The 24,252-nt window shown below is 35.8% G+C and overlaps 1 pseudogene; it reads left to right on the top strand.

Annotated features, from left to right (window-relative positions):
- The first annotated feature begins 14,620 nt into the window (after positions 1–14,620).
- On the top strand, positions 14,621–14,733 carry LOC123323467 (annotated as a pseudogene).
- Positions 14,734–24,252: the final 9,519 nt, after the last annotated feature.

The following is a 24,252-nucleotide window of genomic DNA, read 5'->3' on the forward strand; positions in this document are numbered from 1 at the left end:
CAGTTGGTATAATGCCTATTTAAATCTTCCAGCTTTACATTTCTGACTCTACTCTGTGACACAAGTGTGGTCTCTGCTAACTCTGTTTCTGATTTGCTACCTGGTTCACTGTTAGGCTATGCTCATAAGGAGTGCCACCTGGAGACATGTATCTGGAAGAAGGGAAGCAAGTTAACCACACTCCTGTTCCTAGAATGAACTCTACTTGAGCGTAATATATTATTCTTTTATGTACTGCTGCTTTAATCTGCTAAAAAACACATTTAAATTAATGAGGCATATTGGGCTATAGTTTCTATTTCATGTCATGAGTTTTCTTTCTTGATTTCAGGGTAATGCTGGCTTCATGTAATGAGGTGGGAATTGTTTTGTCTCTTCTTTTTCCTCAAGAATAATTTATGCAGAACGAATATTATTGCTTTCTGTTTCCACAGATTATGGAGTAACAGAAACAAAATTTAGTGTCCTATTGCTGCTGTAACACATTACCACAAATGTAGTGGTTTAAAACAACACACATTTATCATCTTACAGTTCTGGAGTTCAGAAGTCTGAAATAGGTTTCATCGGGATGAAACCAAGATTTTGGCAAGGCCATGATCCTCCAGAGGCTCTAGGGAAGAATTTGTCTCCTTGTCTTTTATAGCTTCTAGAGATGTATATATTTACTTCATTGGCTTATGACTCCTTCCTCCATCTTCGAAGCCAGTTGGGTGGCATCTTCAAATCTTTTTCTACTTCCATCTTCACATTGTCTTCTCTCTTATAAGGACACTTGTAATTACATGGGGCTGACCCAAATATTGCAGGATAATCTCTCTACTCAAGGTCCTTAACTTAATCACACCCATAAAGCCTTTTTTTTTTTTTTTCCAACATAAGGTAATATAGTCACAGATTCTGGGGGTTAGGATGTGGAGGTATTTGGAGGTCCCTAATTCAGCCTACCACACATTCCTGTGAAACAACCAAAATAATCAGAAAAAATATGAAATAATGGTTTTCAACATACTGGACAAAAAGCAAGAAAGGACAGTGATAAATGAGAGACTGGAAATAAGTCATAGCTAGCATCATACTTATTGGTGAAAGACTGAAAGCTTTCCTCTTAAGATCAAGAGCAGACAAGGATGCCTGCTCTTGCCACTTCTATTTAATAATATACTGGGAAGTTCTAGCCAAGGCAATTAGCCAAGAAAAAGAAATAAAAGGCATGCATATTGAAAAGGGACGAATAAAACTATTTCTATTTGCAGAAGACATGGTCTTAAATGATAAAAAATCCTAAATAATCCAAAATAAATTATTAAGGTTGAGTTCAGTAAGATTACAGAATATGAGATCAATATATAAAAATCTGTTGTGTTTTTTTATATTAGCAATGAAAAATCCAAAAATGAAGAATTCAGTTCTTTATATAATAACATGTTATAAATAAAATATTTAGGAATAAATTTAACAACCCAAATGTCCCTCGATGAATGGGTAAATAAAATGTATTCTACCTATACAGTGAAATATGATTTGAGCATATAAAGAATGAAGTACAGATTCATGCTACAATATAGATGAACTTTGAACACATTTTGTCAAGTAAAAAAAGCCAGTGAAAAAGGCCATATATTGTATGTTTCAAATGATATAAAATATCCAGAGAAGGCAAATTCATAGAAATGGAAGGTGCATTAATATTTGCTTGGGTCTGAGGTAGGAAGCAGGGATGGACTGCAAATAGGCACAGAGGATTTTTTGAGGTGTTGGAAATTTTCTAAAATTGAATAGAATGTATAAATTGTGGTGGTGGTTGCATAACTTTCTAACTTTAATCCAAAATTATTGAATTTTACCCTTAAAATAAGTTAATTTTATGTTATGCTAATTGTATCTAAAATATGTTAAAGTTATTATCACTTTGCTATTATTGGTTTTTTAATCCATCAATATCTACCTTGAAATTGAATGAGAGAAAAATAATTTTTTACTTTCCCATTGGCACAAAATGTGAAACAATGCATACAAGAATTTGTACAACATATTTTTAAAATGTTGTCTTGGGAAGGTTTTAAAGAGTGAGGAGACATGATAATTTAAAATCCTCATTTGATCATTTTCTTGCTTTTATATCTTCAAAATTTATTACCTTTTAATCAGAAAAACAACTACAACTTATAAGCTTAAAAGATGAACATATATTCTTCAAAATGATACTCAAATTATGTTGAATCTATAAAACAGACTAGTAAGTTTAAAATAATAACAGTGTTCCTATAAAATATTAAAATTTAGAAGTTCATAGATCCAAATATTATCTTAATTGTGTGACCACCGATGATGTATATTTTCTGAATTTTTTAGCATCTTTTAAAATTATTTATTGACCAGGTTTTTTTTTTTTAACTAAAATAGAGCTGAAAATAGCCTATCCCATTTTATTAAAACACACACACACACACACACATTTAGGTGAGGGCAGAATTTTCTATAGGCTGGAGTGTGCTGCCTGTATATGGGTGTGCCTAGTTGTTTAACTGCCTTTCATTTTACTTCTCTTCTGTTTGCTTCCTTTGCCATTTGTCTGTCTCTGCCACAGTTTTAGCTCTGGTAAGCAAGTGTACTAATGTGTTTTTTGTTTTCTCAGAAGAGAGAAGATATTAAATTAAATGTATTTTCATATACCAGATGAGTAAACCGTACACGGCATAATATATAGAAACATACACAAGAATATTAACTGCAATAATGCAGCTGTCTAAAGCCATTAGGTTGGATTCCATATATGTATATACACATATATGATACATCTGGATGGATAAATACTATAGAATTAGCAATGGATATCTCTGGATAAATGGGGTTATGAACATTTTTATTAAAATTTTATTATTTTCTCATTTTTCTATAGTTATTTGTACTATATTGACATGATAATAAAGTAAATATTAAAAGAATAATAAAAAACCAAGTAGGTTGAATGCTATAAAGTGATATAAAATCATGTAATGTTATGTAAAATTTTTTTATTTGCAGAAATGTATACATTGAATCTTTTGGGAAAAATCACAACTGTAAAATAACATCATACATTAACTTAAATACACACTCCTCTCTAGCCAAGGGTGGTGGAACTTCCTGTGCACTCAAGAAGATTTGCATACAGGCATAGTGGTTGTAGCTGAGGATGATCTAGGATCTAATTCCTTGCTAATTAGCAATGCTGGCTGCAGTTCTGCCTTGAACACATGGTTGTATTTTCTATGTTTTTTTGGAGGTAAATTGTGAGAGAGGTTTAATGTTTAAAATGCTTCTCACTGGAAAGCACGGAGCCTGGTTAAGACCTCCTACATATGTTCTACAAGAAAGACCAGATTCCTAGTCTATGAAGCAGTAATGACTGGTAGAGAGAGTATGTTCACCTGCTATGGATGCAGAAAAATCGGGGTTCCCATTTTGGCTTCACAACTTCCTAGTCATGTGACTAATTTCCTCATACACTGGATAAGCTGTTTTATACTGCATCTCTTTTCTCTAACTTTATTAATCTGAGTATGGAATGTAGTGATGTGGTTGGGAGGTCTTCATCTCCCTTATTTAAAACTCATTTTCTTGGGGCGCCTGGGTGGCTCAGTCATTAAGCGTCTGCTTTCAGTTCAGGTCATGATCCCAGGGTCCAGGATCAAGCCCCACATTGGGCTCCCTGCTCTGCGGGAAGCCTGCTTCTCCCTCTCCCACTCCCCCTGCTTGTGTTCCCTCTCTTGCTGTGTCTCTCTCTGTCAAATAAATAAATAAAATCTTTAAATAAAAAATAAAATAAAACTCATTTTCTTAATCTTAGCTTCACATTACCCTAACAGACCTAATTCTAGGATCATTTTTTAAGTTGTATCAATTTTAGCCTTACATTCCTTATCTATTGCCATAATAATGCTGTATTAAAGAAAACCCAATAGACCTCAGTGACATATATCAATAACCATTTAGAACATGAGTCTGCAGGTGAGCATTTTAGTCTGGATTCAACTGGGCAGTTTTCCTAATTATGGCTGGGCTCACTTGCATGGATGTGTGTTGTTTGGCTGTTGGCTTATTTGGATAGGCCTCATTTCAGAAACCTAGGAAGGCCTGGCTCTGGTGTACTCATCTTTTATGCCCCGTTAGGTTAGTCTTGGCATATTCTCATGGTGATGCCAAAGCACAAGAATTAAGGCTGAAATGCAAAAGTGCTCTTCATGTCTCTGATAATGCCACCACCACTTACATCTCATTGGCCAATACAACGAAATGGACAAACTCAAAATCAATGGATGAGAAAATATAGTCCATCTCTCAATGGGAGTTTCTGCTGTCATTAGGCAAAGGATATAGAAACAGGATCTATAATCAGGAAATATACAGGAAGAAGCAGTTATCTTGTACCAAATGTGATACATAGGAGAAGGGCTGGGCTAGACTAGAATTAAACCTGTAGCCAAATTGAATTCAGAAAAAGATCAGTAGTAATCAGATATACAGGCTCATTCTCTAGCAGCAATTGTTTTCCAGGGATGAAATATAGTGGTGTGTTTGCTTGTTTGAGCTTTTCATTAGAAAATGTAAACATAAATTTACCACATGACTCACTAATTCCACACGTTTAGAATTTATTTAGAGTTTTAAAAAATATAAACTACTCTATAACAACTGAAATCATATTACTGGTTGCCTAGGGTGGGTGGAGGCAGTATTGACTGCATAGAGGCAAAAGGGAACTTCTGGGGTTGATGGAGATGTTCTCTACCTTAAATCTGGTGGTGGTTACATGGAAGTATATGTTTTTCAATACTCAATGAACTCTACACTTTGAATTAGTACAGTTTATTGTACACTTTGAAAACTGACAAAAAAATTTCTCTCTACCCCCCCTTTCTATTTTTCTTTCTCTTTCTCCTGAGAAAAACATTGATATATGGATAAGATTACCTCCTAACTGAAGGTAGCTTTGTGACTTGAACATCCAGGTATTAGAAACAACCCAGTCAGCAGGAAAGTAGTCACAATAGGAAGTACTCTCTAGCCCATGAAAAATTTCACCCTCATGTAAAGACATGGCTGTGTATGCATGTGTGTGTTAACAAAAGACATGTTATCTTCAGCCTTTTTTTTTCTGATTGCAAGATTGTTCACTAAAAAATCTAATAAGATATTGAAGACTATCAAGGAAATATATACTGTATCATCAGAAATTCCATCACAGAGAGATGGTCAGTGTCAAAGTTCAGGTTTATATACTTGCAAATTTTTATTTTATTCAAATATATGTCCACATACTGTTTAAAATGGTTCTTCTAGGGGCGCCTGGGTGGCTCAGTTGTTAAGTGTCTGCCTTCAGCTCAGGTCATGATCCCAGGGTCCTGGGATCGAGCCCCACATCAGGCTCCCTGCTCAGCGGGAAGCCTGCTTCTCCCTCTCCCACTCCCCCTGCTTGTGTTCCCTCTCGTTGTCTCTCTCTCTGTCAAATAAATAAATAAAATATTTTAAAAAATGGTTCTTCTAGTGAGCTAAACTGTATTTCATTTATTTATTTATTTATTTATTTTAATTTGCAAACCTTGAAAACTTTTATTTCCTAGGATGTTTGACTAAATATTTGTTCCCCCTTTTTGGGAAAAATTGATCAGAGAAGGGGGATGGGTGAAATAGGTGATGGAGATTAAGGAGGACACTTGTGATGAGCACTGGGTGTTGTATGCACTAAATTCTACACCTGAAACTAATATTACACAGCATGTTAACTAACTGGAATTTATTTTATTATTATTATTTTTTTATTAATTTTTTTATTATGGATCTAAATAATCTTTGTAAATTAGTTTAAAGGAACATATTTTCAATTTTTAAATTCAGTTATTTTTCTGATTACAAAAGTATTACATGTGCAGAAAATATTAGAAACATCTATAAGATAAAAAGACTGAATTATCCTGTCCTCTCCATCACTGCTTCCTTTTAAGCAGATTTGCCTATAGTCTTCCAAATATCTTCCATTTTATATTCTATGCCAGTAGGAACACCATTTTCTTTACTCAATACATGGATATTTAGATAGATGTTAGAGATAGATAAGTAGATAATGATACCAATATTTATCATCTTTTGCTAAACAGTAGAATATCTTAGTGTGAGCTATAAGCTTTGGAAAGTCTTCCTTGAGGCAAGTATTTCATAAAAATAAGAATAAACAAATACCTACATTGTAAAAAAGTCTAAACTCTTAAAAATACTGCAATTTATAACTATACAGGTTTTCTCATGTTCTTCAGTAAAGTTTTATAGTTATCTTCAATCAGAGGTCTTGCCCTTTGGGAGCGTTATAAGTATACAATAAAAATGGCAACGAGTGCCTGAAAATCATGAAATTTCCACAGATTTCTAAAGAAAAATGTAAATTTTAGGCTTGTTTTACTTGGTCCAATTCTATCATATGTCCAAAAATACAAAAACCTATTCTCATGTGGAGGGCCATCTCTGAATTCCTCCTTGAACAAATAAATAATTTACAAACCTTTACATCCATAAAGAAACCTTTAGGGCACTTTGCAAGAAACAACAAAAGTTGTACAAAACATTTGTAACTTGATAAAAAAGCCTCATACACTAATTTTATTTTTATTTGGATAGAATTCTAAAAATTCCAATGTGAATCTTCACCCTTTTACAGACCATTTCCTCAGTGGAACACATATTCCTGCCTACAGTGCAACAGGCAAACTTTTATTGAAAGATGTTTCCTTACCCCTTAAATCCCCATAAAACCACATTAGATGAGACTTCCATAAAGACCCTGTAATTGGGGCGCCTGGGTGGCTCAGATGGTTAAGCGTCTGCCTTCGGCTCAGGTCATGATCCCAGCGTCCTGGGATCGAGTCCCGCATTGGGCTCCCTGCTCCTTGGGAGCCTGCTTCTCCCTCTGCCTCTCTCTCTCTCTCTCTGTCTCTCATGAATAAATAAATAAAATCTTAAAAAAAAATTATAAAGACCCTGTAATTGTAATTATTTCAGTAATGGTGTATTGGATTAAAATGGTAAGAGTATTTTCCATAATTATCAAACTTCAGGTAAATGTTACTAGGCAAGTAATTGTTTCATCACTTATAGAGATCCCTTAATTGTGCTCAAAGCAAGGTACTGCTCATGCTTCCAGGGAGCTTTTCCACTATTCATTACATTATCTTTAGTCATTTAAAAATCTGGAAAGAAAGAAGAAATCCATAAAGAAGAAATGAATAAATCTATGGTCTAGTGCCAAAATGTAATAGTATGCATCCATCAAAAAGAATGAGTTAGGTCTAAATATATTACCATAGATTGGGAAAAAATAAATTTTTTTAAAAATTGCAAAATTTTTATAATAAAGTAACTTAGCACCTTCTTTTATGTGGTAAATGATATTAATTTTTTTCTATTAAGATATAACTACAAATACATATATAGAAGGGTATGCACAAATCTAATGAAAGTTACAAATAAAGGCAGTTGACTAGAATGGATGCAAGTAGTGAATTGGGACATTATTATTATATAATATTGTAAATTTTCAGAAGTCATTTATGTTTTATATATGCAATTAAATGTTAACTCTTAAAAGATGATAAAAATACACAAATCATTGATATCACGAATGAAACTGTACATGTAATTATAGAGTCTAAAGTCATAAAAAGGATAATAAGATGACTTTAACCCTAACAAGCAAAGAGCTTGGAAGTCATCACTCCCATTCTCACAATAAGAAAAAAATGGACAACTGAAAATCAATAATTTTCCTTGACTTATCAGATAACTGGTGTCATAGGGCAAGACACCATACTGAAATCTGGGAGAAAGGCATATTCTGAGATATATAACATCTGAGATAAGCTTACTTGGAACAGAAGCCGCTGGATGCCATAATTAGTAAAACCACTTATTTACCAGTAAATTTAATGAATTGCTGGAGGCTGAATGTGGGCTAATATGAGAGTAAGGAACTCCTTGGGGCTGCAATCATAGAAGGTTCCACACATTTTCATGAACTTTTCTTTCAGGAACCCTACCAGGTTCCCTATCATGTTCTCAAATGTAGAGACTTATCTCTAGCAGCCAGAAGGGAAGAGTAACAACTGTGAAACATCCCAGGCTCTTCTCCATAACATAAGCCTATTTTCTATCAGAAAGACTCACCAGAGTAAACTGAAAGTTTATCCCACCTGGGGGAAGGGAATTCTACTCCATTCTAGCCCTCTTCAGCCTTTCTGTCTTTGTGTTTCACCTAATGGGAAGAAAAACATAGTCAATAGAAGACAGGGTTTTAAGGAAATAGATTGGGGCCCCTGAGCCAAGGAAGACAGCAGGAACAAAGGCAGAAAAAAGCTATATCCCTGGAGGTAAGACAGAAACACTTGTCATAACTCCGAGACACAGGCCCACTAAAAGAATGAGACTTTATCATGAGATTATAGAATGCCCTACCATCACAGCAACACTTTTAAAAGACACAAACTATTAAAATTCACTTGAGGAGAAATGGATAAATCTAGTAGTCCTATATCTATTTAAAAACTGAATTACTTGTTAAAAACCCTTAAAAAAGAGAAATCACCATTCAGATGGTTTTACTGGTAAATTCTACCAAACCTTTAAGAAAGAAATAATACTGATTTTTCACAGTCAATTCCAGAAAATAGAAGAAGAGGGAATACTTTTCAACATATCTTATAAATTGAGTTTCACCTTAATACCAAAAATAAAGACATTTAAAGAAAAATACTGCAGACCAGTATCTTATGAGATAGACACAAAAATCACTAACAACAGATTAGTAATTAAATCTAACAATATATTAAAAGCATAATATGCCATAACTAAGGGGGATTCATTCCAGGAATGCAAAGCAGGTTTGACATTTGTAAGTCAGTCAATGAAATGCATTAAGATTGAGAAAAAAAGCACATGATTATTTTAGTAGATGCAGAAAAAGCATTTGAACAAAACACAACACTCCCAAAACCAGGAATAGAGGGAATTTCCTCATGTTAATAAAAGATATATATATATATATATATATATATATATGTCTTGGTGTGTGTATGTATATATGTGTGTGTGTGTGTGTGTGTATACACCCTTATACACACATATATACACCCTTCTATTATATATTATATATATATATTTTTTTCTTTTGAGAGAGAGAGAGAGAGGTGGAGAGGGGCAGGGGGAAAGGGAGAAAGTCTTAAGTAGACTCCATGCTGAGTGCAGGGCTCCTTGCAGGGCTCAATGTGGGGCTCGATCTCACAACTCTGAGATCACAACCTGAGCCAAAACCAAGAGTCAAATGCTTAACCAACTGCGCCACTCAGGTGCCCCACTACTGGAGTTTTTAAAAATATACTTTTATTTAAAAATAAAAATTTTAGGGGAAGCTGGGTGGCTCAGCCAGTTAAGCGTCTAATTCTTGGTTTCAGCTCAGGTCATGATCTCAGCGTCATGAGATTGAACCCCAAGTCAGGCTCCATGCTCTGTGTAGAGTCTGTTTAAGACTCTCTCTTCCGCTCCTTCTGTTCCTCCCCACTGTGCCCCCCCCCTCAAATCAGTCTTAAAAGAAAACTCCAATAGCTAACATTATATTTAACAGAAGGAGACGGAAGTCTTTTCCCCAAAGACTGGGAACAAGACAAGAATGTCTTCTCTCACCACTCATATTCAAATCATAACGGAAGTCCTAGGAAAATAAGATAAGAAGAAAAATTAAAATTATGCAGACTGGAAAGGAAGAAAACTGTCCTTATTTGCAGATAACATGAATGTCTATGTAGAAAACCGAAAGAATCTACAAAAGACTCCTGGAACTATTCATGTATAGCAACAATCACTGCTTACAAGTCAATATACAAAAGTCAACTGCTTTCTTATCTACTAGCAATGAACAATTACACCATGAAATTTGAAAAAATAATCATTTGCAATAGCACTCAAAAATTAAAAATGTATATATTTTTAAAAATATGTATATGATTTATTTATTTATTTTAAAGATTTTATTTATTTATTTGACAGAGAGAGACACAGCAAGAGAGGGAACACAAGCAGGGGGAGTGGGAGAGGGAGAAGCAGGCTTCCCGCTGAGCAGGGAGCCCAATGTGGGGCTTGATCCCAGGACCCTGGGATCATGACCTGAGCCGAAGGCAGACGCTTAACAACTGAGCCACCCAGGCGCCCCAAAAATATGTATATGACTTATATGTGGAAAAGTACAAAATACTGATGAAAGAAATCAAAGAGATAAATAAATGGAAAGATATTTCATGTTTATGGATTGGAAGCCTCAATATTGTTAAGAAGTCAATTCTTTCCATTTTGATCCACAGATTCAAAGCATGAAGTGAAGGCTAGAATAAACCATGTGATTATGTATCAGAATTGGAAACATCAGCACAAACTCATGTTTAGCTAAATATACAGATGGATGAGTATAGAAATAACTATAGATATATGTGTATACTTGGGTTAGCATATACACATATATTTCTAAGCCCTGACTGCTGAGAAGGCCTAGAAGCAATGGCAATCCAGTAATATGAGTACATCCAACATCACTATCTTTACTTCTAATGTCACTCTTTAATAAAAGAAACCAAGAGTCCTTAGAGAAATGGCTGATTGAGGGGGTGGGGCAGGGTGCCAAAAAGTTAAAAAGTGCTCAAAAACAAACCTATGGGAATATATCAAAGGAACACAAGAGCCAACTGAAAGAAGTCCCAATGGACAAATCTGGAACTATTTAAGTAACAATATTAAGGATTAATATATAGGTACAGTAATCTAGACAATGTGATGTTGGTGGAGCGATCTGTGGAACAGAATAAAGAATCTGGAAATAGATTCATACAAATATGCCCAACTGATTGCTGACAAAGGTGCAAAAAAATTTCAATGGAAAGATGTCTTCTCAACAAATGATGCTGGAGCAATTGGACATACAGATGCAACAACAACAACAAAACCCCTCAAACTAAAACTCATACCTTATACACAAATTAACTCAATGTAAAATGTAGAACTACAAAACCTTTAAAAAACAGGAGAATGTTTTTGGGATATAGGGCTGGGCAAATAGGTCTTAGACTAGGCACCAAAAGCAAAGGAAAAATTAATTAGGAGGACCTAATAAAATTTTAAAACTATCACTCTGCAAAAGACCCTGTTGAGAAGATGAAATATAAGCTACAGACAGGGATAAATTATTTGCAACCTCATATTCAACAAAGGACTAATATCAAGACTATATAGAGAACCTTTAAAACAGCAAATACACAAAAAATACAATTAGAAAATTGGCAAAAGACATGAAGAGACGTTTCACCAAAAAGGATGTCCAGATGGCAAATAAGCACTTGAAAAGATGTTGAACATCACTGGCCATTAGGGAAATGCAAATTAAAATCATGATGCGCCATTACTACACATCTATCAGTATCGCTAAAACAAAAAAATAGTGACATCATGAGATACTGGTGATAAGGCAGAGAAACTTCATCACTGAGACATTGCTAGTGGGAATGTTAAGTGGTTCAGCCACTATGGAAGACAATTTGGCAGTTTCTTATCAAACTAAACATGCAACTGCCATATGATCCAGTAATTGTACTCCTAAGTATTTATCTCATAGAAATGGAAATCTAAGTTTACACAAAAACTTGTACATCAATGTTCGTTATTTTATTTGTAATAGCCTCAAACTGGAAACAACCCAGATGTCCCTTTGTGGGTGAATGGTTAAACAAACTGATACTATTCAGTAATAAATAGTAATAATCTGCAATAATCTGGATGAATCTCCAGAGAATTATGCTGAGTGAAAAAAGTCAATCCTAAAAAGTTACATATATAGGGTTCCATTTAGAAAACATTCTTGAGGGGCACTTGGGTGGCACAGTCAGTTAAGCATCCAACTCTTGGTATCAGCCCAGGTCGTGATCTCATGGTCACGGGATTGAGCCTTGCATCAGGCTCCATGCTCAGCACAGAGTCTGCTTGGGATTCTCTCTCCCTCCCTCTGCCCTTCCTGCTCGTGCTCTCTGTCTCTCTAAAATAAACAAATAAATCCTTAAAAAAAAGAAAAAGAAAAAAACATTCTTAAAATGACAGAATTCTAGAAATGGAGAGCTGATTAGTGGTTGTCAGGGTCTAAGGGTAATGGTAGTAGATGTGACCATAATAGGACAGCTTGAGGGATCCTTGTGGTGATGAAACTTTTCTGTATCTTGACTGTGGTGGTAGATATGTCAATCCACACCTGTGATATACTGTATTGAACTAAATACACACAAATGAATATATGTAAAACTGCTGAATTTTGAATAAATTAATAGACTGCATCAGTGTCAATTTCCAGGTTGTGATATTCTTCTACAGTTGTGAAAATTGTTACCATGGAGGGAAATTGGGTGAAGGGTCCAGGGATCTTACTGTGTTATTTCTTATAACTATATGTAAGTTTATAATTACCTCGAAAAATAATTTAAAATATTCAAAAAACAATGATAACAGATAAAGATATATTGACATTGAGCACAAAAATAAATCAAGTGTTAGCTAATTTAATATCAGAAAATAGTACATTTGCAAAGAGATTAGCCTTGCAAGGAACTTGGAAGGATAATTCATTATGATAAAAGAAAAGTATTCATTAGGAAACATTTATGTACCTAAGTTTTAAATCTACAAAGTGAATCCAATAGAACTACAGAGATTATTTTTAAATTCCAAATGGAATTCTAGAACTAAAACCAAAGGTTAATAAAACTAATAACTTTTTAAATGGGTAAAATGGTAGAATAGACACAGGAAATATAAATGACTGAACTGGAAGTTAAGTCAGAGTTGAATATATATAGTTAAATGAAGAAGAGAAAAAACTGAAAAAAGCAACAAAGAACAATTGAGCCCCGTGGGACACAGTGAAAACAGCAAACAGATGTGAAACAGGAGTTATAAAAAGGAAGAAAGAATTGGACAAAAGCAACATTGGAGGATAAAAAGGCCTAGAATTTTCTGTAAGTAATGAAAGTTAAAAAGTCACAGATTCAGGAAAAGATACAAACTTGAAGCTAAATAAATACAAGGAAGCCACAACTAGGCACATCATAGTGAAACTGCAGAAGCTAAAGAGAAAACTGCAAAAGTGATTAGAATAAAAAAAAAAATATGTGTATCATGTCCAGTCAGGAAATAAGAAGCAACACCACTTATTTAAACACATTTTAATAGTTATTTGATTTAATAATTATTCTAAGATTGAAAATGGCTAAAAGGGAACAATGAGGTAACACAGATATAAGAATAGTAGGAAAGAGATGGCAGAGTAGGAGGATCCTAAGTTCACCTTGTCCCATGGATAAACTAGATAACACCATATCAGTATAAATAACCTGGGAAATGACTCAAAGACTGGAAGAACAAACTCCACAACTAAAAGCAGGGAAGAGGCCACATCAAAGACCATAGGAAGGGTGAAGGTATGATCTGGGAGCAAAACTGGGGCCATCTAAGGTGTGGAGGAAGTTGGTGGTGCAGAGATGGGCAGAAAACAGACTTTCACATCAGGAAACCCAGGAACAGGGAGGACAAATCTCTATAATATTTGCCTTTAAAAGTGACAGGGGCAAAATTTCACGAGTTCCTAAAACCAGTAGAACTTAAAGCCTGGAATTTTAAATATCAGAGGGGAGACCCTCTGGGAGACCCCAATGGCTTTAGGAAGTGGAGATCCTTAAAGAGATAGCACAACAAACAGTCTGTGCAGATACCTTGTAGAGCCAGCAGTTTGAAAAACGATGAGGATGGACAGAACAAAGAGTGATTTGCTCATCTTAGAGCATGGCCCAGAGACACAAGATCACAGGGAGACCCCTCCAGGAACAAAGGAGCTGGCAGATGCCATTTCCCTCCCCCACTCCCCAGAGTAAACAAAGGCCACCTGCAGGAACCAGCACAGAGCCAACACTTCTTACCTAACTTGTTTACCACAAGCCCCACCACCCCGTGCTTCCACTGATCCACCCTTCCCAGTCACTCACCTGAGTCCCTGCACTGTGGGTCCCCTCTCCCAGAGGACCAGTACAAACCTCAGCAGCACCATGTCTCCTGACCCACAGCTTTTGTGGGGCCTCAGTTCTGGCAGCAGTGGTAGTGGGTCTCATTTTGCAAGCAAGCCATCAAACACCTTGTTAAAATGTGCCCCACCCCTGCTGGGGACCAAACATCGCACACAGTAGGTAAAGAGAACCTCTATAGACAACTGGACTGAAGGAAAAAGAGGCCAAGGCTCAACAGCAGAGTACACGCAACATACATAGCAGACATTCACCGAAGCACCAGGCCCTGGGGAGCAGGGGATACTGTACTGCAGGGCACTACAGGACCTCTTCTTCATAAGCCTATTATCATTAAGAGCAAGCGAAGTAGCTGACTTTCTTAGAACACATATACAGACACAGAAAGTCAGACAAAATAAGGAGATGAGCGTTGGTGGTATAGTGGTGAGCATAGCTGCCTTTCAAACAAGAAATAAAAAAGTATGTGCAAATAAATGAAAATGAAAACAGTGCTTCCTTTAGCAGCACATATACTAAAATTGGAATGATACAGAGAACATTAGCATGACCCCTGTGCAAGGATGACACAAAAATAAAAAAAACACAATGGTTCAAAATCTTTGGGATGCAGCAAAAGTGGTTCTAAGAGGGAAGTTTATGGCAATACAGGCCTCCCTCAAGAAGCAAGAAAAGTCTTTTTTTTTTTTTAAAGATTTTATTTATTTGAGAGAGAGAGAGCACATGAGAGGGGTGAGGTCAGAGGGAGAAGCAGACTCCCTGCTGAGCAGGGAGCCCGATGCGGGACTCGATCCTGGGACTCCAGGATCATGACCTGAGCCGAAGGCAGTCGCTTAACCAACTGAGCCACCCAGGCGCCCGAAGCAAGAAAAGTCTTAAATAAACAACCTAACCTTACACCTAAAGGACCTAGAAAAATAGCACACAAAACCAAAACCCAGAAAAAGGAAGGAAATGATAAAGATTAGAGCAGAAATAAATGATATAGAAACTAAACAACAATAGAATAGATCAAGGAAACCAGGAGCTGATTCTTTGAAAGATCAACAAAACTGGTAAACCTCTAGTAAGATTCATTAAAAAAAGAGACAGGACCAAAATAAACAAAATTATTAATGAAAGAGGAGAAATAACAACAATACCAGAAATAAAAACAATTGTAACACAGTATTAGGAAAACCCATATGCCAACAAATTTGACAACTTTGACGAAATGGATAAGTTCCTAGGGACATATAACCTACCAAAACTAAAGCAGGAAGAAATAGAAAATTTGAATGAACCGATAATCAGCAAAGAAATTGGGTCAGTATCAAAAGGAATGGAATCTTGCCATTTGTAACGACATGGATGGAACTGGAGGGTATTATGCTGAGCGAAATAAATCAATCAGAGAAAGACATGTATCATATGACCTCACTGATATGAGAAATTCTTAATCTCAGGAAACAAACTGAGGGTTGCTGGAGTGGTGGGGGGTGGTAGGATGGGGTGGCTGGGTGATAGACATTGGGGAGGGTATGTGTTATGGTGAGCACTGTGAATTATGTAAGACTGTTGAATCACAGACCTGTACCTCTGAAACAAATAATACATTAAATGTTAAAAAAAAAAAAAAAAGATAGCAGGAAGGGAAGAATGAAGGGGGGAAAATCAGAGGGGGAGACGAACCATGAGAGACTATGGACTCTGAGAAACAAACTGAGGGTTCTAGAGGGGAGGGGCATGGGAGGATGGGTTAGCCTGGTGATGGGTATTAAAGAGGGCATGTTCTACATGGAGCACTGGGTGTTATATGCAAACAATGAATCATGGAACACTACATCAAAAACTGATGTAATGTATGGTGATTAACATAACATAATAAAAAAAAAGAAAAAGAAAAAAGAAAAAAAAAAAAGAAATTGGGTCAGTAATCAAAAAACTCCCCCAAAACAAAAGGCCAGAACCTGACGGCTTCATAGGGGAATTCTACCAAACATTTAAAGAGTTAATACCCATTCTTAAACTATTCCAAAAAATACAAGAGGAAGGGAAACTTCCAAATTCATTCTATGAGGCCAGTATCACCCTGATACCTAAACCAGATAAAGACATCAGAAAAACAGAACTACAGGGCAATACCTCTCATGAATATAGATGCAAAAATCCTCAACAAATATTAGCAAGCCAAATCCAACAATATATTAAAAAATAATACATCACAATAAAGGGGATTTATTTCTAGGATGCACGGGTGGTTTAATATTCACAAAACAATCAATGTGATATGTAACATCAATAAGAGAAAGGATAAAAACCATGTGATCACTTCAACAGATGCAGAAAAAGCATTTGGTAAAGTACACCATTCATTCATAATAAAAACCTTCTGCAAAGTAGGTCTAAAGGGAACACTTCTCAACATAATGAAGGCCTCCCATAGACAACACCATACTCAGTGGTGAAAAACAGAGCTTTTTACCTAAGGTCAGGAACAAGGCAAAGATGTCCACTTTCACCACTTTTATTTAACATAGTACTGGAAGTCCTCACCACAGGAATGAGACAAGAAAAAAGAATAAAAGTCATCCAAATTGATAAGGAAGAAGTAGAACTCTCACTATTTGCAGATGACATGATACTAAATAGAGAACACCAGAAAGATCCACCAGAAACTACTAGAACTGATAAATGAATTCAGTAAAGTCACAGAATACAAAATCAATATACAGAAATCTATTGCATTCCTACACACGAATAATGAAGCAGCAGAAAATAAAATTAAGAAAATAATCCTGTTTACCATCACACCAAAAACAATAAAATATCTCAGAATAAACTTAACCAAAGACGTGAAAGACCTGTACTCTGAAAACTATAAAACACTGGTGAAGGGTGCCTGGGTGGCTCAGTCGTTAATCATCTGCCTTCGGCTCAGGTCGTGATCCTAGGGTCCTGGGATTGAGCCCCGCATCGGGCTCCCTGCTTGGCGGGAAGCCTGCTTCTCCCTATCCCACTCCCTCTGCTTGTGTTCCCTCTCTCACTGTGTCTCTCTCTGTCAAATAAATAAATAAAAAATCTTAAAAAAAAAAAAACACTGGTGAAAGAAATTCAAGATGATGCAAAGAAATGGAAAGACATTCCATGCTCATGGGTTGGAAGAACAAATATTGTTAAAATGTCTATACTACCCAAAGCAATCAACACATTAAATGCAATCCCTATCAAAATACCACAGCATTTTTCATAGAACTAGAACAAACAATCCTAAAATTTGTATGGAACCACATAAGACCAAAAATTTGTATGGAAAAAACAAGTGTTGGCAAGGATATGCAGAAAAAGGAACCCTCTTGCACTGTTCTTCAGAATGTAAATTGGAGCAGCTACTGAAGAAAATAGTATGAAGGTTCCTTAAAAAATTAAAAATAGAACTATCCTATGATCCAGGAATCACACTACTGGGTATTTAGCAAAGCAATTTTGAAAAGAAAATCAAAACTGGAAGTATCACAATTCCAGACTTCAAGTTAAATTGCTAAGGGGTAGTAATTAAAATGGTATGGTAGTGGCATAAAAATAGACATGTAGATCAATAGAAGGAAATAGAATAAAAAACCAAGAAGTAAATGCACAGTTATATATCAATTAATCGTTGATGAAAGAGGAATGAATATACAATGTGAAAAAGAAAGTGCCTTCAACAAATGGTGTTGGGAAAACTAGGCAGCCACATGCAAAAGAACAAAACTGGACCATTTTCCTACACCATACACAAAAATGATCTCAAAATGGATTAAAGACCTAAATGTGAGACCTGAATTCATTAAAATCCTTGAAGAGAGCATAGGCAATGATCTCTCTGACATTGACCATAACAACATTTTTCTAGATATGTCTCCTGAGGCAAGGGAAATAAAAGCAAAAATAAACTATTGGAATTACATCAAAATAAAAAGTTTCTGCACAACAAAGGAAACAATCAACAAAACTAAAAGGCAACCTACTGAATGGGAGAAGATATTCACAAATGACATATCCAATAAAGGGTTAGTATCCAAAACATAAAAAGAACTGTTACAACTCAATACCCAATAACAGATAATACAATTAAAAAATGGGCAGAAGACATGAACAGACATTTCTTCAAAGAAAATTCACAGATGGCCAACAAACACATGAAAATATTTTCAGCATCACTTATCATCAGGGAAATACAAATCAAAACTACAATGGGATATCACCGCACCCCTGTCAGAATGGCTGAAATCAACGACACAAGAAAAAATAAGGGTTGACAAGGATGTGCAGAAAAAGGAACCCTCTTGTACTGTTGGTGAGAAGGCAAACTGGTACAGCCATTGTGGAAAAGAGTATGGAGGTTCCTCAAAAAATTAAAAATAGAACTACTCTATGACCCAGGAATCACACTACTGGTTATTTATCCAAAAAATAAAAAAGCATTAACTTGAAATAATACATGCACCCCTATGTTTATGGCAGCATTATTTACAATAGCCAAGTTATGGAAGCAGACCATGTGTCCATTGACTGATGAATGGATAAAGAAGGTGTGGTGCATATATATAATATACATACACAATGGAATATTTGACCATCAAAAAGAATGAAATCTTGCCATTTGCAACAACATGGATAGAACTACAGAGTATAATGCTGAGTGGAATAAATCAGAGAAAGACAAATACCATATGATCTCACTCATATGTGGAATTTAAGAAACAAATGAGCAAAGGAAGAAAGAGAGAGAGAGAGACAAAGCAAGAAACAGATTCTTAACTATAGAGAACAAACTGATGGTTGCCAGAGGGGAGGTGGATGGGTGAATTGGTGAAATAGGAAATGAGAATTAAAGAGTACATTTATCATGCTGAAAATAAAAGAAAATAAAATGAAAAAAAAAATAAGAGCAGGAGAGAGCTTCCACCCTTAGAGCTGGGTAAGCCAAGGGAAGATCTGGGGTTTCTGGGGAACCATAATATGGAAGAAGGGCCCGTCAGTGCTGGGACACAGACATCTGTGGAAAGGGGGCTGCCCAGTTAGTGGTGGTTTCTAAATGTGCTCTGAGCAGGGACCCTGATGCATACCTGGCAATCAACCTCTGTAGAGGATGAGTTGTCTAGCTGGTGCTGAGCCATAGGATCTCAGCAGAGGTTCCCCTGGGTTGGGTTCAGACCTCTGAAGAGAGAAAGTCATTAGCATGCAGTGACTTTTAGGAAAGTCAGAAAAACTGCAAAATTGGTCACCCTCCTGTCCTTACAGAGACGACATGGCTCTAGTAAAATGAAAGGCTTTGTTGAGGTGAAACTGAGAGGAACAGGAAGCAGACAGAAAGTTGCAAACCCCTTCTCTGTGATACCTCACTGTGGTACCTAACAGGGAGCCAGTTGCTAAAGGAAAAATGTGATTGGTAGAGTCCCAGGTTTTCCATAGCATAATGTGAAATATACAGCTGAGGACCTTATGTATCCCTCACTTACTCCTTCTTCCTAAAGTATATTCTCTAATAGGAAAATAACAATAAATGCTTTAGTTACCTCGCATTTCTTTTAAAACATAATTAACAAAAAGAAATAATATCAGCAACATCCACTACCAAAATATAACCCCAGTAAGATAATAAATTCACAAAGAAGGTTTTTTTTTGAAATAGAAACCATTTAGAGATTTTAATTAGTGATACAATGAAGCACAATTTGTACTTTAGGGGAGTGGGTTTCAAAGCAGTGGATGGGTAAACCAAGAGGTATAAAAGGTAGTTCACTGAGGTTCAGGGATAAAGTAATAATTCCATAGATATTTATTTGTATGTAATATTTTTATTTATTTCAAAATTTAGTTTCATAAGCATAACTAAGCTTCAGTGGGGGGAAGAAAACAATGATTGCCTCTGCAAGTTGAAAGAGCACTTAACAGAAAAAAACCATAAAGGAGCATTATGAAGTGAAGGCAATGTTTTTTTTAAAAGATTTTATTTATTTATTTGACACAGAGAGAGAAAGAGCACAAGCAGGCAGAGCGGCAGGAAGAGGGAGAGGGAGAAGCAGACTCTTCGCTGAGCAGGGAGCCTGATGTGGGGCTCGATCCCAGGACCCTGGGATCATGACCTGAGCTGAAGGCAGCCGCTTAACTGACTGAACCACCCAGGCGCCCTGAAGGCAATGTTTTTGTTTTTTTGAAGTCAATGTTTATATCTTGAAAAGTGTTTGTGTTACACAGGTATATACATATACATACAATTACTTTCAGCAAATATCTAGTACAGATTTTTTAATTTTCACTTTTTGTAAATTTTACCTTACTAGAAAACCTGTAAACAAATAGTAGATTCAAGTTAATGACATGCATACTGAAGTACTTACAGAAAAGTTTACTGATACCCACAATTTACTTTGAAAATAAAATGGATTAATGGGAGGTTAGATGTATAAATGAGTAGATAAGTAAAAAAGCAAGTAGAGTCAAGATGGAATATAAGAGAATACTATGAAAAATTTTGTCTATAAATCAGTAACTTAAAGAAAATGCACAAATTTTTAAAGACACAAACTGCCATCTCACTCAAGATTTGCATGAGATGAATACTCCTGCATCTATAAAAAACATTTAATTAGTAGATTCATAATCTTACCATAAGGAAAACTTCAAAACCAGATGATTTCAGTGATGAATTCTACCAAATGTATAAGTAAGAAATGGTACAAATTCATGTATGTTGAATTCTGTTTATCAGGTACATAAATGTTTAGAATTCTTATGTCTTCTTCATTAACTGATCTTTTTTTTTTTTATTACAAAATAACCTTCTTTATTCCAGGTAGTATTCTTTGCTCTGAAATCCTCATCTGATATTATAATAGCCATTTATGCTTTTTTGATTGTTAGCTTGGTATGTATTTTTTCATTCTTTTGTTTTTAACCTGCTTTTTTGTGTATAAGGTATATAATGTATTTCTTGTAGGCAGCATGTGGCTGGGTCTTGCTTTTTTGTGCAATCTGACAATCTCTGCATTTTATTTTATTTTATAATGTTTTTGGTTTTAATTTTAAGATCTTTGAAACACTATTTCCATATTTATCTTGGGGGAGATAAGATATGCTTGATACTATACATACGTGCAACTCTCTGCAAATCATTAGGAACATGGAATGTCCTAACATTAGGTACTGAAAAATAGTTGAAGTTGATATCTGAAAAAATTCAATATAAAAACTATCAAGTCACTGCTTTATTTAATTCCAAGAGTCAAAATGTCATGAGTAAAACACTATTCAATGTATGCATTTGTAGGTGATAAAAAAGATATTCAGCACAATATCTTTTTAAAAATTAATTTACTTTTTAAATTTATTTTTTATTATTATGTTCAATTAGCCAACACATAGTACATCATTAGTTTTTGATGTAAAGAAAGGGGAACCCTCTTACACTGTTGGTGGGAATGCAAGCTGGTACAGCCACTCTGGAAAACAGTATGGAGGTTCCTAAAGAGGTTAAAAATAGAATTACCCTACGACCCAGTAATTGCACTACTAGGTATTTACCCCAAAGATACAGAGGTAGTGAAAAGAAGGGGCATATGCACCCCAATGTTCATAGCAACAATATCCATAATAGCCAAACTGTGGAAGGAGCTGAGATGTCCTTCAACAGATGAATGTATAAAGAAGATGTGGTTCATATATACAATGGAATATTACTCAGCCATCAGAAAGGATGAATACCTACCATTTGCATCGACATGGATGGAACTGGAGGTGATTATGCTTAAGTGAAATAAGTCAAGCAGAGAAAGACAATTATCGTATGGTTTCACTCATATGTGGAACATAAGGAAGAGCGTGGAGGACCATATGGGAAGGGAGGGAAAACTAAATGGGAAGAAATCAGAGAGGGAGACAAACCATGAGAGACTCTGGACTCCAGAAAACAAACTGAGGGTTACAGAAGTGAGGGGGTGTGGGGATGGGGTAGCCAGGTAATGGGTATTATGGAAGGCATGCGTTGTGATGAGCACTGGGTGTTACACAATCTCTGCATTTTAGTTGGGGTGTTTAGATCATGAACATTCATGTAGTTATTGATACAGTTAGGTTTAAGTCTATCATCTTGTTCTTGGTTTCTAATCATCCAATCCATTCCTTGTTCCCATTTTACTTTTATTCTGCCTTTTTTCAGATTATATTTATGATTTTATTTTAACTCCTTTGTTGCCTTCTTAGCTATAAATGTTTTGTTATTATAGTGGTTGGTTTAGAGATTAAAGTATGCATCTTTAACTTATCATGGTCTACATTCAAGTGATATACTACATCACACATATTATAAGAACCTTACAATAGTATACTTTCATCTCTCCCCTCCCAGTCTTTATTGTTGTCATACATTTTACTTATACATATTTTATAAACCACCAAGACATTGTTATTATTTTTGATTAAACAGTTATCTTTTAAAAATGATATATAAATAGTAAGAAAAAATTTCATCTATTTACCCAGGTCATTACCATTTCTGGTGCTCTTTAATCCTTTGTGTAGACCTAGATTTCCATTTGTTATTTTTAAAATTTTTTTTATTTAAATTCAATTTAGTTAACATATACAGTATTAGTTTCAGAGGTAGAATTTAGTGATTCATCAGTTATATATAACATTTAGTGCTCATTATATCAAGTGCCCTCCTCAATGCCCATCACCCAGTTACCCCATCCTCCCACCCCCCTCCCTTCCAGCAACCCTCAGCTTGTTTCTTATGATTAAGAGACTCTTATGATTTCCCTCTCCCTCTGTTTATATCTTATCAATTTCCTTTGACCTGGAAACTTCCTTTAACATTTTTTTTTGTTTTATGTTTTTTGTTTTTTTCTGTACTTTAAAAAAATTTTTTTATTGTTATGTTAATCACCATACATTACATCATTAGTTTTTGATGTAGCGTTCCATGATTCATTGTTTGTGCATAACACCCAGTGCTCCATGCAGAACGTGCCCTCTTTAATACCCATCACCAGGCTAACCCATCCTCCCACCCCCCTCCCCTCTAGAACTCTCAGTTTGTTTTTCAGAGTCCATCATCTCTCATGCGTCGTTTCCCCCTCCAATTTCGCCCCCTTCATTCTTCCTCTCCTGCTATCTTTTTTTTTTCTTAACATATATTGCATTATTTGTTTCAGAGGTACAGATCTGTGATTCAACAATCTTGCACAATTCACAGAGCTCACCATAGCCCATACTCTCCCCAATGTCTATCACCCAGCCACCCCATCACTCCCACGCCATGCCCCACTCCAGCAACCCTCAGTTTGTTTCCTGAGATTAAGAATTCCTCATATCAGTGAGGTCATAAGATACATGTCTTTCTCTGATTGACTTATTTCGCTCAGCATAACACCCTCCAGTTCCATCCACGTCGTTGCAAATGGCAAGATCTCATTCCTTTTGATGGCTGCATAATATTCCATTGTATTTATATACCACTTCTTCTTTATCCATTCATCTGTTGATGGACATCTTGGCTCTTTCCACAGTTTGGCTATTGTGGACATTGCTGCTATAAACATCAGGGTGCACGTACCCCTTCGGATCCCTACATTTGTATCTTTGGGGTAAATACCCAGTAGTGCAATTGCTGTATCGTATGGTAGCTCAATTTTCAACTTTTTGAGGAACCTCCATACTGTTTTCCAGAGTGGCTGCACCAGCTTGGATTCCCACCAACAGTGGAGGAGGGTTCCCCTTTCTCCGCATCCCCACCAACAACTGTCGTTTCCTGACTTGTTAATTTTAGCCATTCTGACTGGTGTGAGGTGGTATCTCATTGAGGTTTTGATTTGGATTTCCCTGATGCCGAGTGATGTTGAGCACTTTTTCATGTGTCTGTTGGCCATTTGGATGTCTTCTTTGGAAAAATGTCTGTTCATGTCTTCTGCCCATTTCTTCATTGGATTATTTGTTCTTTGGGTGTTGAGTTTGATAAGTTCTTTAGAGATTTTGGATACTAGCCCTTTATCTGATATGTCATTTGCAAATATCTTCTCCCATTCTGTCGGTTGTCTTTTGGTTTTGTTGACTATTTCTTTTGCTGTGCAAAAGCTTTTTATCTTGATGAAGTCCCAAT

This window comes from Neomonachus schauinslandi, chromosome X, assembly GCF_002201575.2.
Source record: "Neomonachus schauinslandi chromosome X, ASM220157v2, whole genome shotgun sequence".
In the NCBI taxonomy this organism is placed as follows: Eukaryota; Metazoa; Chordata; class Mammalia; order Carnivora; family Phocidae; genus Neomonachus; species Neomonachus schauinslandi.